The following is a 13,080-nucleotide window of genomic DNA, read 5'->3' on the forward strand; positions in this document are numbered from 1 at the left end:
GTACCATCCAAGTTATTCCTTGCATTTGGTTAGAACTCGCAGTTCCTGCTTGAGTAAATCAAATCAAGAGAGAGATATAAACTCGTTGATATACTTTTAATTGATTGAGGCTTGTTGATTCTCTTAAAAGTATATTCGAGTTTGTCCATACAGATTGCTAAGCGAAATATTGGGTGGTGTTGTTAGGCCCACAGCTTTTTCAACCTTGTTAAATTCCAAAGAGACCCATGCAAGTGGATATCAAATGGAAACTCACAGTGATGAAAATGTAATTGATTGCATCTTTTATAGTCTCTAATATATTTGGAAGGAAATATATCTTAGGGAAACTAATGAGTCAATCTAGTGAAATGTAAATCACTATAGTATTTGGATTATTGAATCCATATTGACTTCGACGATGAAATATTGGGAATTGACTCATACAGGCTTTGACATAACCATAAAGGCACTTTGGTTGTGACATGATGTTTCGTTTTGAAAGGACTCATATGTAAAACACTGTGTTTGAGTGGACGAGACAACGGGAAAAAAGATTGAAAGAATGTGAAGTAACAACATATCTCTCAATAAGTGTTCTCTAAAGAACTAGATGCACAACCCCCCTTCCCGTTATGCTTTTAAGTAAGAGAGCATATCGCTCATTTCACAAAGCCTTTAGTAAAATAGGACCGAGACCATCCTAAGATGCAAATGGTAAAAAAATCCATATTACAAAGAAAACGAGGTGATATTTAGAAAAATATCCGTGCAGAATGCGGACCATTAAAGTGACTTATCGATCACATGTATTTTTTGACATATTGGACTAGTTATAGTTCCCAAGTAATGTTGCGTTTGGAAAACTACTAGCACACATTATACATGTAAGGACTTACCACCTCTTGTAAATGCTATAGAGTATACATCAAAAGGACTTGATGGTTATTGCATGTTTAATTTGATCAATGTAGAGTATCCTATACCTATGGTCTCGCAAAGGCTATCATCAAAGGTTACATATGGTGCCTAAGGCATGGTTATGTGTACAAACCTACCTTTAACTGCTTGGGGAATATGCGATATTACACGCATCTTCACTTATTCGTTTTAGACCCACAATTGGTCAACCATTCTTTACATACCAGTTGGTAAATGGATATAAACCTGATATTTTGTGTTCTTACGCATTTTTGGTTGCAATATATATGTGCCCTTACGACTCCGCATCGTACTATGATGGGTCATCGAAATGATTAAGTGATTATGTTGGACAAGAATTTCCAACAATTATCCACATTTTAAAACCTTTGGAAGGAGATTTCTTACCGCTAGATTTGCGGGTTATCACTTTACTGAGACAGTCTTCCCGTCGTTAGGAGGAGATAAGAAAAAGTATTTTATAAGGGAACGACATGAATTATCGTGGTATGTTCCCATTATGTCTCATATTGGTTCTTGTACTCCACAAATGTAAATGTAAAGTGAAAGAATAATCGATTTTCAGAATGTACATTGATGTCGCTAAAGATATCGCTAAAGTGATGAGATCACACATACCAGCTGCAAACCTACTTGCAAGGTTACAAATCCTTAATAAGGGATGTACACCATAGACTAAGGTGTTGCAACTACACTTAGTGGAAGTGTGTTTGAGGCCGTGGATCCATAAAGGAAGTTGGAGAGACCCCTTGGTTCAATCAATCCTCGCCTAGAAAGGAAGTAGGTGAGGAAGGCACAACTTACTTATATCATCATAAATCATCTCATAAGATTGTCTCTGAATCTGTCCATCTATCAAACTGGAGGACGCTCCGAATTTTAATGATTCCAGAGAATAATGACATCCCAAGTGGATTATGAGAATGCGCATGAGTCAATGGAAAGATCATGCGAGCATATTGATGATTAATATCATATACACTCGCTTAAGGAAATAGAGAAAGATGAGATCGAACCGTGCTCCTTGTTACTTAATGTCAACGAATAGCATATTTGGCCTATACAATCTAGGTAGAACTTGGTTCTTTGACAAATATACAGGTATTTGGTGTGGTAGTGCTAACCAACCAAGTGTAAAGCCTATTGGACATACATGATTAATTTGTCATTAAGCATAATAAGAAGAAAGAAGTATTAAAGTATAAAGACTCGCCTTGTGGTGCGAGGTTTCTCACAAAGCCATGTAATTGTTTTTGTAATGAACTTCATAGTGTTCGGCTACTCAGTTAGATTGGTAATTTCAAAAGGACTTGAAATGCGGCATATGTATGTGATAGTTACGTATCTCTGAAAGAATCAAGAGATAGAAGATATTTACAAAAGTGCTTGATGGCCTTTTGTTACCCAAATCAAGTGACTCTAAACCACATAGTGCGTTTACAGTTAGATAGAACGCTCACCTATAGATCGAAGCAATCAGGCGGATGTGGTATACCCGTCTAAGTGGCTATTTGATTTGGAGGGGATAGACAAGTAAGTTATTTTTCCTTGCGTATTTACAAGAAAGTTCCTGATTTGAAATTGTAGCTACCTATGTCGATGGTACAGACATGATGGGTACTCTTGATGTAATAAGAGACCTTATAAGTTATTTGAAATCCGAATTTGAGATTAAAAATCTGGGAAAAGCTCGACCGAATACTGAGCTTGTGGTATATTATTCCACCAGTTTGCATATGTCTAAAGTTTTCAGGAAATTTAATAAAAACATGCATCCTGATAGCACTCCCATGATTCGTCGAGGTTCAAATGTAAGTAATTACCATTTTGTATAAAGGAAGATGACGAAGATGTGTTGGGGATGAAATTCCTATATCTAAGTATAATATACGCATTGTTGTACTTAGTATAGTAATATACTCGATTAAATTTTACATCCTCATGGAACTTGTTATCTAGATATAGCTCAGCGCCAATGCAACGTCATTGGAATAGTACAATGAATGTAATCATGTATTTAAAATTAACCATTGACATGAGTTTGTTTTATCCCAGCAAAGATATAAAAATGAATGCTAAAGGAATTGCAATCCAAAGGTTGTTGATTACGAAGGAACAATAATCTCTTCTCCAACGAAAGTAATCAGGGGGAGATATGGAGACTAGTTTCTAAGTCAATACCGATATTCATTTTCGAAAAGTACATGGCTAAAGAAACTGTCTGGAAAAACTCTGAAAGTAATCAGGGGGAGATGCCGACATCAGGGGGAGGATCCAAGGATATGATGTCGACATATTTTACTTCGAAATTGAAGTTGTGTTGTACTCTTTTTCCCTTAGACCGAGAATAGTTTTTCCCAAAGGATTTTGTTACTCGACAAGGTTTTTAGCGAGACAACACTAAAAACATCAAGTATGTTGAACGTTGAAGACTAGAGATCGCGTTGATATTACTGAAAATATCTGAATTAAAGAAATGAAACGCGATATTCTCTTAAGCAACGTAACTTCCAGAATCAACAACATGGTCTTATAAACATTCAAGTCACCAAAGTAAAGTGTGATAAACTCCTTTTGAATACATTAGACTAATGAAAATTATCTGACATCAGGGGGAGCATCTAATGGTGTGTTGAACTATTTTCCTTCACCGAGGTTGCTTTTTCCCACATGGTTTTGTTACTCGGCAAGGTTTTTAATGAGATAACAACAAGCACCGGGAATATAATTTCCCGGCTAAGGCTATTGTCTTTTCCACGAGGATTTTCTGCCTTAAGAGTTGTGAAGCAACTAGTCAACTTCAATGGAGCAAAGTGATCATCTGCAACGGATCACCTTTACTTGCACCTATCACGTTGTACTCATTTTCCTTGTCAAGGTTTTAATGAGGCAACATATTTGAGTCCATGTTCTAAGTTTTCTTTATATTGTACTGTTTCTCTTTAGTTCAGGTTTTGTCCCTCTGGGTTTTCCTGACGAAGTTTTAACGAGGCAATTAACTTAGACTCGTCGATCTTTGAAAATCGTATTGCATGTGACGAACTACATGTAAAGTACGTGACAACATGTGAAGTACTACATGTGAAGAGTTTTATATCCCACTGGGTTTTTCCTTGTCAAAGTTTTAATGAGGCGATTGATTTCGGCACAAGTCATCAAGAAGAGGACGACATTTGAAGACCTACAACCGAAGCACTATATGTGAAGCACTACAAACGGAGTTCTATTGGACCACACAAGGGGGAGTATTGTAGGGCCTACGGCTCATGGGTGTGTGCCCAACTAAAAGCCAAGGGTTTCTCTTTACATGTATATAAATGATACTTTACCTATGTAATAGGCTAATCAATAGAAATCCTTCACTTCTCTGCCTCTTCCTTTTTCCCCTATTATTCTACTACAACACAAATCTATTTTTTTTCCTTCTCTTATTCATTTATTTATATTTATCCTTCTCTCTCAATTTTTTTATTTCTCAAACGACGATTCATCGTCGAATCGAAATGAGTTTTATTAAGAAGGAATCGGAAAATCCTCTATTTTTTTCTTGTTTTTGATTGCTTAAATATTTTAGATCGTTCGAAATTCAATTTCAAGTTTTAGTTTCAGGAACTATCTACGACCAGAAATTGATGAACTCTCAGCCGTAGACAACAAATTACGGCTAGGAATTGATGAGCTCCCAGCAGGAAGTTAGAAATTGTACAACTACAACTTAGAAATGAAGAATGTTCACCCGTAATTTAGATTTAATTTTTCATTACGGGCTAGAAAAAATGAAATCTTATCTCTAGTGACTCCGAATTTTTTTACTTATGGTCGGGAAATGATAAAAACCCATTGGTAAATATGATTTTACGACTAAGTTACTTTTGAATCTTAGCCGTTGGTTATTTTGAAATTTCAAAAGAAAAATAAAGTTTTATTTTGTTTTCAAGCAATAACTACGAGTCAATTCATGAATCTAATTTTACAACTAAAACTTCATTGTTTGGATAATTAAATTCATTAACACAAAAAAAATGGATAAGGGGTCATTAAATTTACTACATAATCACCCTATTTTGTATTCTCGCAGTCCTCGAAGCCCTCGAAATTCTCATCCTGCAACCTCTGTAGTAATAGGTTTATTGGCAAATACTAAGTTAGAGTGTAGGCGTGTCGGGCCTTGGAAAGGTGTGAGCAGGCCCACGTTTCGAGAAAAAGTAAATGATTATGGTTTTTGAGTTTTGGAGAAGGTGGAGGCCGTGTAATACAACCACCTCTATGTGAAATGCTAACATTTAGAACTGCCCCTACGTGAAAATAATCGTATATAGTTGACTAGTAAACAAAATTTCACAAATAATATCAAGTTTAGACTTAAAGCTAATTCCTAATGAGAAAACGATTAAAAAGGAGCTCAAAAGTTCGGATAGACAAACAATAACTTATTTCAGATTTTTGTATGAAATTTTGAACTCGTTTTTTTCATTTAGTCATATAAATCAGCGTCGGATGAAAACTTTAAAAAGTTTTAGTTGATCTTCTCTGGTTCAAGAACGATACCATTTACATAATTTGGTTCAATACCCAAGGATATATGATCTTTTGAATGATGCTTCATCGTGATAGATTCGCAAAATCAAATTGATGGATTCACGGACCCAGACGGAAAGGAAATCTCTGGTGACCTTTTATTAGTATAGGTTCGCGAATTCAAATATATGGATTCCTAGACCTAAGTAAAAATAAAGTTCTTGTGATATTTTGGTACAATAGGTTCACGAACCTAACATATAGATTCGCGAACCTGAGGAGTATTTCTTATTTTAGGATGACGTATTTTAAGAAGGGGTTTCTTAATCGGTAAGGGATCTTGAAGGGAAAGTTCGTAACCTATATAAATAGATATTAGGCCATTATAAAGGGTTAGAATAAAAGTAGACATATCAAGAGAGATTGTGAGAAATTTTTTGTATAAGATTTTAGGGTAGAAGTTAATTAGGGTTTTGTGATCAGTGCAAATGGTGAGGAGAAAGAGACAATGGTAACTGATTCGCTAATTGTTGCATTATAACTACGATTTGCCAAGACTCCCACAAATGCGTTCTACGTTTCTAATTGATTTCTTCATAGTGGATTTGAGTTGGTGCGACTTAAAGTGGATGTAGAAAATATACACACATTGTATATATTTTTGAACTACTATAAACCTTGTGTCTTGTGAGTTTGATTTACTTTCTCGTTTATTATTATTGTTTGTGCGTTGTAATTATTATACATCATAACATTCCATTATCTTAGGGTTTCCACGTTTTGGTAAACGAAAAAATTACTTGCACCACTTCCTTTAGATTTTCATGACAGGTTCAAATTTTCTTTTTCATTGTTTGGATCAAAACATATGCAGTACTTTGTTCAGTACCCATATTTAATATATAACGAGAAGACTCTACTAACTAATTGCAACATTAGTCCTTCATTCATCAAGAGAAACAATCTTTATCAATGGTGATCCACAAAGATTGCAAATGCATTTAATTTCAAAGGAGGCCTCGGTGAACCCCAATGAAGCAGCAAAATCCAGGTCTGATGTACAATATGGGCTTACTAGACTACGCCCACTATCTTTGTTCCATAGGTTACCACAAATAATTCCTCCATCCCCACTTACAAGTATGTATTGAATCATGATTTATATGATCGTAGAAATAGATTATAGTTTTTCTTGAATCTAATTTATTTATAAGGTTTGTTAAAAGAATCCTGGATTCTTATAGATATATAATTTTGGTTTAATAAACTGAATTTGGATTTTGACTTATATAAACTGAGTTAGATTTCCAAACACCAAATAATTTCCCAAACAAAAGTTAAAGTACATAAAAAGAATATAAGAGTTTCATAAAAGTTTCCATACACCGGGTCAAATCACGAAGTTTGAGGAGGCAATTTAACAAGGGAAACCTACATAGATGAAATAAAGAAGTTACAGTAACTCTAGAGGAGGAAAAGAGCAAGTTGATGAAGGAGAAGATGATTTTTAAAGAGAAACTCATGACAACATCATCTTATAAATCCAATGGAGAAAATGCTATCTTTCAATCGAAAAACAAAGCATTGTTATAAATTTTTTTTTGATAAGTAAGTTATCCATAAGAATCCATGAAGCTCTCATTATTTGGGTTTGGAATTGATGGAAGATAATACTATGATTTTGCATATATTTATCCATAAGAATCCTTATATATCTTGGGTCCTCTACTATGTTAAGAAATCTTAAGTGAATTGAATATCTAAGATGTTTGTAAAATGTTAAAAAATCTAATTTTAATGTCATGGATAATTATTGAATAACGATTTCCAGTGAAAGATCTTAAATAACGATTCCCCACCTAGGAAACTCCATCGTGATCACCAGAACAGTTACTAATGTTGGCCTCGTTGACTTTGTGTACAATGCCATAATCTACCCTCCGTTTATTGATATTGTAACAGTGGAACCAAAAGTTATGTATTTTAATTCCGCAACAAAATCAATCTCTTTCAAGGTGACGTTATCAATAGAACATCAGGCGGATAATGGTTATTACTTTGGGAACCTAATATGAACTGATGGAGTGCATTCGGTAAAAAGTCCCGTGACAGTAAGAATTGAGATCATAGAATCCTATAATGATGACGCTTAGTAAGTATGGTGTGAACACTAAGATTGCGATGAGTATTTTCGTGCCACAATCAATATTCGCAATGATAAACTAAGGCTATATTGAAAGAATAATGCGGCACTTACATAATTGGCTACGACGTCACATTATCACATATATCGTGGGGGGAAAGCACAACCAAATCATATAATGGTAAAACAAGTATAAAGTGCAGAAATATAAATCACATGATGGTTTATGTGGTTCGGCACGAAGACCTAGTCCACGGGGGTATTGAGAGATCTTCATTATGAGTTTAAGACAAATTTGTCGAAATCGTTTCGCATTCCTACTCGGTTGGGGAGCTTGGAGCAGCAAGTTCAGACTTGGAAACGCTAAAACTCGGTCTAATACTCGGAATTTATTTATTAGAGACTTATATATTGGTGCTCGCAAGTCATGATTTGTAGCTAACTAAAATTAAAATTTTAACACTGTCATGTAACTAAATGTGTAATCAACAACCAAAGGTTGGATTGTCTAATTGATTGAACTACACACAACCTATGATATTTCTATTATATAACAAAATATAATGCGGAAAAGAAATAACACAGACACCAGAAATTTTGTTAACAAGGAAACCGCAAATGCAGAAATACCCCGGGACCTAGTCCATATTTGAACACCACACTGTATTAAGCCGCTATAGACACTAGCCTACTCCAAGTTAACTTCGGACTAGAATGTAGTTGAGCCCCAACCAATCTCACACTGATCAGGTACAGTTGCACTCCTTACGTCTCTGAATCCCAGCAGGACTCTTCGCACTTGATTCCCTTAGCTGATCTCACCCACAACTAAGAGTTTCTACGACCCAAAGTCGAAGACTTGATAAACAAATTTGTCTCACACAGAAAAGTCTATTGTATAGATAAATCTCCCATGATAAACCTATGAGTTTTGTTCCGTCTTTTGATAAATCAAGGTGAACAGGAACCAATTGATATACCAGACTTATATTCCCAAATAACAGCCTAGAAATATCAATCACCTCACAATAATCTTAATCGTACGGTAGCGAAACAAGATATTGTGGAATCACAAACGATGAGACGAAGATGTTTGTGATTACTTTTTATCTTGCTTATCGGAGAATAAATCTCGAGCCAATCTTAGAGAAGATAGTACTCAATCACGATAAAAACTGCAAGATTAGATCACACAACTACAAAGAAAATAGTTGGTCTGGCTTCTCAATCCCGCTGAAGTCTTCAAGTCGTTAACCTACAGGGTCTCGTGAAAAACCTAAGGTTAAAGGAGAATCGACTCTAGTCGCAACTAGTATCACATCGTTGGTGTGAGGATTAGGTTCCCCAGTTGTTAGAGTTCTCCTTTATATAGTCTTCAAATCAGGGTTTGCAATCAATGCTACCTTGGTAACAAAGCATTCAATATTCACCGTTAGATGAAAACCTGATTAGACTCAAGCGAATATCTTTCAACCGTTAGATCGAACTTAGCGTGTTACACACAAATGAAATGTACCTTCATTTAGATATGAGTAACCGTACTTAAACGTGTACACATTGTTTGCTCAAAAATAGTTAATCGAAGTTAGCCATATGAACACTTTCATATCAACCTCATTCATCTTAACCATAACTAGTTCAAATGACTCAAATGAAACTAGTTCTAGAGTTGTTCAATTGTTTATATTCTCATAGAAGTATTGATAGACACATTTTTGTATCTAATTTTTCCTCAATGTTCTGTATTGTTGGTACTCGATTTCGTACTTATTATGGTGTTTTATGTGTTTGTAGGTATTTTTGGAAAATTCGGCTCGAAAAATTGATCGGGGCACCCCCTAAAAAGTATTAAAGGCACCCTCATTTTGGATAAGGGCCACCCCAGGGAACCCCATCTGTTAAAGGCACCCCTGTTTTGGATCGGGGCACTCCATCTTCCACCTTTTGAATTATCAAATATGGAGGGAAACTTAAGCAGTCACCTGCGTAACTTTTGATTCGAATTTTGGGACAGTTCGGAGGAGATTCAATCACGGATTTTGTTTGGTTTGGTCATATTAAGACTGAACAGAGTTAGTAAGTCCAAAAGAATCAATCAAATAGGGCCAGTTCATCGAGCTTGGCTTAACAGGGGAACAACGTATTCTGCGTGAATTCTTGGGAAGAATTAAGACGAGTTTAGCTGGAGGTTTACACGGGATTGGACTCATATCAACCTGTTTAACCACAACAGGATTGGTAAGAGCTTTAAATTCGATTGAACGAGAAGATTTCACATAATCTCGACTAAACAGGGCAAACACATATTCTCGGGAAACTTCTGAGTTAGTTTGGGAAGGTTTGTGCGTGTTTTATGCACGCTAAACTTCTTATGGAGTGTGTATAAGGATGTTGGGAGTGTATAGAATACATGCAGACGCGTGCAGCAGATAAAAATGGAATATTATTCCCGTGTCTCTCTGAGAAAGGAAAAAAGATCACCGAGGAGTTATTGTTGTGATTCGAAGGGCCTGTTGAGTATAAATGAGTTACTGTGGTGTCAGAGAAGCGGACGGAGAGATTGGGGAGAAAACAGAGCGAAGAAACGTAAGTTGGAGAGATCTGCTGTTGCTGCCATTGAAGAGAACACGAAGAACATTAGACTGTAGAAGACAGCCGTTGTGCTACAGTGGCAACGACACTCTATTTCTATCGTTCTCTGTAACAGCTCGGTTTGTAACAGATATAAGTGTTACAAACCCAATTTAATCTTTTTTCTCCCATTTCATTATTTGTAAACACCATTTGAGCAATGAAATCAACTTGTGAGCGTGTTTCCAACATGATAATGAGCTAAATATCCCACAACCAAGGCAATGAGGAAGCTATTTACGCATGAATAATTAGTAACTATTTTATTTTCTCTAATTTATAATTTATAATTCACTCAATCACTGCTTTTGCAGAGTTTTAAATTGTTTGCTTAATTTTCTTAATTAGTTGTGATTCAATCTGATAGGTTATACTTTGTTTAGTCAATTGATAATCTATGCTTAGGAAATACAATTGATATTTGAGAATTTGCCTGATTATTTGTGAATTAAGAAAATAAGGGACTTAAAAGATAATTAGAGTTTTGGGTTATTTACCATCATTCATTCATGTGTAATACTGGAATCAGTGTCTTGGTTATTTTTAAATCTTGAAATTAATTTTGCAACAAGTTTTCTATTTTTAAGTTTTATAAGTCTAAAATCTTTTGCTTTCACAAATCTCAACGAACTTATTACTACAACAACTTGAAATCACATCAAGTATACAAGATACAATTGAAGCAAAATCGATTTTGATTCACATGAATCAAGTCATTAACATTATAGTCACGGTTTTCAAAAGATTGCATTTCTTATTATATAAATGTATTAGTTCATGAACAAACCGATTTTAGAACATCATCCACTTAGGTATGCATACGGGTACCCGTACCTAGGTAGTCGGACTAAGTTTGGGTTTCGCCAGCACGCGAACTGGTACGTATACCATCCAAACTCAGCAGAAATTCCCGGACCTGAACCTTACGCCAGTACGTGTACCGGTTTGCATACCAGGTTCCCGGACTTTCTCAAAACCAACAAGTACGCATACGGGTATGCATACCATGGTTCCCGGACATGGATTACATATATGAAAGCACGCATACTATGCTTAAATCCAATTGTTCTAAACTCTCATTTCAACCATTGAAACATTCTTGGAAGACGGGAACAACTGTCTCACACAAACTATTAGCTTCAAAGCAATTTTCAAGTAATCGAATGATCAATACGAAACATTCCCGAGTCTACATCAAATGACTGTCTCACAAAAATCATGTAAGATGTTACAAGGCGATTTTCACATGATCATCTTTTGACTTTCTTTAAGAATAAAAGATGAACTTGGTTAAAGCGAAAGCTTACCAACATACATTTTGAGAAATAGATACGCGAGATAAACTCAACTCGAAATACCAAATGTGTATAATTGAAGTCTATACAGCAATACGACTTTTTGTCTCAAATAGGAGATAGAGTAGATAGACTTTTGAGTGATAGATGAGTTTAAGTCTCCACATACCTTTTGTTGATGAAGTTACACAAGTTCCCTTGAGTAGTTCTTGGTTTTCATTCGATGAACGTCGTGGATTCTAAAGCTCAACTACATTTATTATTCTAATCCGAGACTTAGCTATAAGTAGACTAGAAATCAAGACTCATAGTTTTGGAAACTAAACTTGACAAACAAGCTTGAGATAGCAACGCTTGCGAGTTCGACCGATCAGTGCTCTAATACAATGGTTTTCGAAAGCACTTTGTAGGTAAAATTGCAAAGCCCTATTGTCCGAAACTGATCAACAGAATCGGCTATAGGAGATTCTGGAATAAGGTAAATATTTGTATCGTTAAATTGTTAAAGTAAGTACCCTGTGTTGAAGAACTATTTGATCATTTCACAAACAAATTTACCAACAACATCACAGTAAACTTGGTAGAAGTGACCTGTGAATCCATCTGGACCAGAAGCCTTTTTGGAATGTATTAATTTTTATCTCATCGTCAGAGATAGGCGTTGTTAACCTTTCATTATCATCATCAGTGACCTTAGGTGTCATTGATTCCAAGAAATCATCCTGACCCTCAGGGTTAGATGTTTTATAAAGATCGTGGCCGCCCTTGTACTGAGTCAATTTCCATTAGTTGATTTAATCTAAGATATATTATTTCTTTTTCTGCGAAACACATTAGTTTTATGGAAATATGGCTTATTATCATCTCCTTCATTAATCCATAACTCCCTTGATTTATCTTTCCATAATATTTCCTCAAGCGAATACAGATAGGTCATTTTATCTTTTAAGTCAGAAAGTTTTCCAGTATTACCTGGTTCATGTATTTGTGTATGATTAATAACAGCTTTAGTATCCTTTATGGAATGAGTAATATTTCCAAAGTTTCAGTTTATATACAAATTTGTTTTAGCTGGTAAGGTTTTGAACCTCTTACACAACTTGACCATGCCTGCTCAATGACTATTTTACAAGAGTTATCTTGCGAACAGTTAGACATAAAATGAAAAGATCTTTGGAGATTATCAACCTCAACACTAAGGGAGATTAAGATTGGTGAGTAATCCGAAGAGATTCAGGGTAAATGTAAGACATAAGTATCATGAAAACAAGTTTCCCAATTATCATTTATGATTTCCCTATCTATTCTTTCCATTATAAGGTTATCACCTTCTTGGATGTTAGTCTGGGTTTAGATTTCTTTCATCTCCCATGCCGACATTAAAGACTGTAGATCTTTCAAGCCATTATCAGTAACTACTCTGAATACCGTTAAAATCACCTATTACAATGCTAGAATTTGTTTTATCATGAGATCCACTCATAATCTGAGCCCAACTAGCTGGTCTAAGATTACGGTTAGGTTCCTCATATATGAATTGCAAATTACAGAAAGTATTAGATTTAAAGGATT

This window comes from Papaver somniferum, chromosome 8 (genome assembly GCF_003573695.1).
Source record: "Papaver somniferum cultivar HN1 chromosome 8, ASM357369v1, whole genome shotgun sequence".
In the NCBI taxonomy this organism is placed as follows: Eukaryota; Viridiplantae; Streptophyta; class Magnoliopsida; order Ranunculales; family Papaveraceae; genus Papaver; species Papaver somniferum.